Raw genomic sequence first — 4,881 nt, forward strand, 5'->3', positions numbered from 1 at the left:
ATGGTATAAAGTATCTTCTTTTTCTCCACTGAAGTGAGGAGAAAACCTGTGGATCCAGCTGTGAGATGCCCACTAAGAGCTTTCTGTCGGGTGAAGGGGAGCAGGGCTTTCATGTAGTGAGTATTAGGGCACATGGAATAAAAACTTCAGCTGTGTCTAGGCCCAGCTTCTGCAGTAGGAAGGAGATTGGTGCCTTCCATTTTCTGTTTTGGCTATTTTCTTTGCTCTGGGAATCCATTCTAGACTTTGCATTAATTCTGTACCTGTCTCTTCTTATTCAGGCCACATGGAAATCTATTGTCTATTTTTTAAAGACTGAAATAGGATGGAAACAGGATGTGGACCATATGTGAATTTATGTAGATTAAGGCACAGTGATGACATCTTTTCATTCTATAACCCAACTAGGTAAATAAGAGACATTGGATGATCATCAGTGATTGAAATAATAAAAAAGCGTAATTGCCAGATTTGTAAGATCGTAGGATTAAAAAAAGGTGTGTAAAGGTAGTTCCTTTCAAACTTCAACATGCATAGGAATCATCTGGGGAGCTCGTTAAACTACAGACATGGGATTCAGTAAGTGGGTTGAGGCCCAAGATTCTGCATTTCTAATATGCTCCCAGGTGTTTCAGATGCTGCTGGTCCATGGACCTCACGTTGAGTAGCATTCTGCTTGTTGCCTGGCACGTGGTAAGTATAGCTAACTCTTCAACAACCTGGGGAGGGGGACATTGGTTAGGTGCGCTGACCCTCAGTCCAGTCAAAGCTTATCCTATAATTTTACAGTTGATGGGCCTCTGTACCTGCCATCCCACATCTGCAGACTCAGCCACCCATGGATCACATAGTAGCAATATGTACTTACTGAAAAAAATCTGAGTGTACATGGATCAGGGAGTTCAAACCCATTTTGTTCAAAGGTCAATTGTACTTGATCAATGTTACTAATTGATACGGGATAATTGATGAGAGTCAATAGACCCTCTACTACCAAATATCCTCTCCACCATATCTTTTTATTGTGTGACATCTTTTAAAAAAATGAGTGTCCCTGGGAGGACTAGTGAGTGCGAATCCAACAAGTGTGAGGGCAGGTTGTTGTCCTCTCAACTCAGAAACCAGCATCCAGGGGTTTAGAATTGCTGCTGCTTCTAGTTCTTTGCCATCATTCTGAAGTATAATTTATAAAATGATACAATTCACCAGTTTTAAATTTTGCTGAGTTTGACAAACAGTTGTAACCACCACCAAAGTCATGATCTAGAGCATTTCCATCACCCCAAAAACTTCCCTCGTGTCCCTTACACGGACTAGAAATTTTACTGGGAAAAGGAAGGGGATTTAAGCTCCAGTTGCTTCAGTTTTCCTGAGAAGCAGGAGATCAGGATCCTGCATCCCCCTGTGTCTCCTCCCCATCCCAAGAATACTGACAGATCTTGTAATCCCAACTGGGTCGGGTGTGTGTTTTGTACCGTGTAAATTTAGACTGACCCACTTGTTCATTTGCCAAGAACTTTCTGGGTTTTAGCACTCAAATATTCGTCCAGAAAACTCATCTCAGATCCTAGACAAACCAGGGTGGTTGGTTACCCTAGCTGTGACGTTCATGCCCTTGTTTCTAAGCCTGAGTTTCTTATCTCATTTAATGTCAATTCTCTCATGGGAGCGCAAAGTAGACACTGAATAAACAAGTCCATGGGTGGACACAAATGAACCTCATTGTAGGCAGCTGCAGATTCCTGGCCTGGAGAACGCAAGGCCTGGGTTCTGGTCTTGGCTCTGCCAGGTCTGCAGTGGTATGATCCTGGAAAAGTGGTTTCTCACTCTAGGTATGTTTCCTCCACTGCAAAATAGGGGATCTGTAGTCACTTCTGCCTCTGCTGTGATATAGCTCTACCCATACATGGAATTATGTTCTGATGTCACTTTCAGGTTTCTCTTTCTTGCCTCTTACCATCTCCCCCTTTCAAATATATATAGTAGGTCAATAAATTATGTAAGGGCAGGTTCATAATGGAATTGCTGATGGGCCAGGCTTATGCAGAGTGCTGTGAGAGCAATAGAGTGTGGACTTTGAACCACGCAGCTGTGGCTGGGAGTTGGAGAGTCAAGTCTCTATCTTCAGGTAAGTGTTTGTGATTACCTGATTTGCTTTTTGTGCATTATTGGGAGGGAGCATGGTGGGGATAGGGAGCCTGCTGTTTAGGAATTTTCCTAGGTGGATGAAGAGGTACTGTGGCAAAGAGGATTTTATATGCTTCTGGTCTAGTGGAGGCAGTGATTTCCAGCTGAGCTAGTGCCCAGGAAACAGCACCCAGGCTGTTACTCAGTATTCTAGCACAGAAGAAGGAGTACAGAGAGAAATACCAGAACTGGCCCAAGCTGGAATCTATGGCCAACTTAGGCTCAGGAAGCTGCCATTCTATTTCTAGTTCTGCCACATGATGTCTGTGGAACTCAGGGCACGTTGTGTAACCTCTTTGAACCTCTGTGTTTGTCTCTAATTTTCCTTTTTGGTGGAGTAATTCTGCACTGCACCTTTTTGTTGTCTCTAATTTTCCTTTTTGGTAGAGTAATTCTGCATTGCCTACTTCACAGGGTGGGGTAATTCAGTAAGATGACACAGGTGGGAGTTCACTGAAACGGAATAAATGCAAAGTCGGGTGTTATCTCTAACTTGGAGGCAAATGGAGAGAAACTTGGGGGGTTTTGTCTGCTTTTTTGTCTGCTTTTGTCTGTTCCTCCAATAGTGTCACCAATATGCCCTGGCTTCCAATAACATAAGAAGGGTAGGTGTGAGGGAGGTACTATTTCTTTGGTCGGAAGACACCACAGCCTGTCTTCCTCTTTGACAAAATTCCTGATTTCAAGAGATCTTTCCCTTGGCAATAAAGTCTGCTCCTTCTGCCCTCACTTCCAAATTTAGGGGGCAATGGAGCCAGAACTCTGCTTCAACTCCTCAGCTCAGGCCATCCAGATACCCTTTCCTACCTAGAGGGGGCTTTCTCATGTGGCTAAGCGTCTCCCTCTGGGGCTGCAGGCCTGTGAAGGGTTAAGTGAGCCACACCCTCAGCAGGAACAGCCTCGGACTTTGTGCTGAGCAGCCATCTCTGCCTCGCCTGGCTTGACTGGCACAGGAAGCCCTGGCTGGAGGAGGCAGGACAGAGGAAGGTCAGAATCGTGGACACAGGCTAGAGGAGGGCAGAATCTTTCCTGACACCATGGACAGCTCCCACTAACGAGGACGCCTCTCCACCCTTGGGGCCTGGGACTCCTATGCCCCCTTCCTGTCACACTGGGATTTCATCTACCATTCTCTGACACTGAAGTTACACCCTGGTTCCAGCGTGGGGTGAGTCCCGCCTTAACCTGTTCCTCTTTTCAGATCTTAGGGTGCCCTATGTGGGGGCTTCTTCCCTGCCCCCCAGCCTCCAACCAATCTTATTCCTTTCAAATCTAAATCCAAAGATGCTTCATTCCCAGCCCTACTTCTGCTTCTTACCTTGCCTGCCAAATTATTTCAAATCTTAACTTTTTCTCAAATCTAGAAAATGTGGGGCAATGATAGTATCTGCTTCCTGGAGATAATTGTAAGCAGCAAATGAATGAGTACGTGTTAAGTCTTTAGAGCCGGCCTGGCCCATAGTATTTACTACCTGATTGCTGTTGGCTGCTGTGATCAGTATTCTCATAGCTCCCTCAGTTGTGACTTTACAGGAAGTGACAAGTGCTCCCTTTTCCTGGAGCTTGGAGAAAGCAGAGTGGAGGGAGAAGGCAGCATATGTGCCCTTTTTGCCTCACCATCCTTCTGGCTTTCCTCCCTCCCCCCATTCAGGTTCAGCGATGCAGGAGAGGAGGATGTGGCTGTTTCATTCCTGTTAGGGAGTGGCTTTGACCATTGTACTAGTAGTTCTGTCCTGCACCAGGGCACCCCGCCTACTCAGTCCCACAAGAAAGACTAAGGAGGGTTGGGTTTTCTCCTTAGGGAGCACCTGCCATGTGCCTGCTGTGTGGGGCCGAGCCTCTCCCACTCTGCTCTTCCTTGCTCATTCCCACCAGTTACTAAAAAGCTAGGTGTGTCCCTCTGGGGCAAATCCATGTGAGAAGCTTAAGGTCATGGATGTAAACGTTGGAGATCGAGATCAAAAAACGGGGACAGATGTGGAGGCACATCCAAAGTTCCTGACCACTGCTTGCTTGTAGAGGAAAACAAATCTCATTTTCATTTTCTTTGGGGCACTCCAGCCTTTAATGGAGGAGCTCCTGCCTCTGTTCTGGGGCTCATCACCTTGTCCAGGCCCCATTTAAGAAATGAATCTCGCTATAACAATGAGAGGGGAGGGAAAACTTTGGAGCAACTTTGGAAATGAGTATGGGTGTGCTGGGTGAGGAAACAGGGGCTGTGAGAGGCAAGGAGTTGGGAGGGAGATGGGGCACAGAGTCAGGGAAACTGGACCGGGGCCAGGGCCTCAGTGCTGGAGGGAGGGAGCCTCTGGTGCCTGGATGTGGCATGGACTTTGCTTTCCTTTCCTCCCCAGCCCTCCCTGCTGCAGCACAAGGATGCTCCCCCAGCTGCCACATACTGGGGGCCTTCTTTACCCTGGTAGTTGGAGGCAGGTGGTCCCGTCTCACTCCCACCAACCCTAATTCAGGGAGCAGAGGATCCCTCCCACCCCCGGCTTCCCTGCAATCTCCGCAGTTAGCTTGGGCTGGTCTGGAGGCCTCTTTCAGCTGGCCAGGGGCTCTTTCCAGGGCCAGGACTAGGGGGAGGGGAAGGGTCTCTTAGGTCCTTCTGCCTTCCTCCCCTAGATAGTTACTGGCCGCGAAAGCTGAGCAGACACCAACAAACTGATCCCAGGACCGATAGCGTCTCTGGAC

This window comes from Moschus berezovskii, chromosome 6, assembly GCF_049115385.1.
Source record: "Moschus berezovskii isolate FMDL1 chromosome 6, NW_MosBer_1.0, whole genome shotgun sequence".
Classification (NCBI taxonomy): domain Eukaryota; kingdom Metazoa; phylum Chordata; class Mammalia; order Artiodactyla; family Moschidae; genus Moschus; species Moschus berezovskii.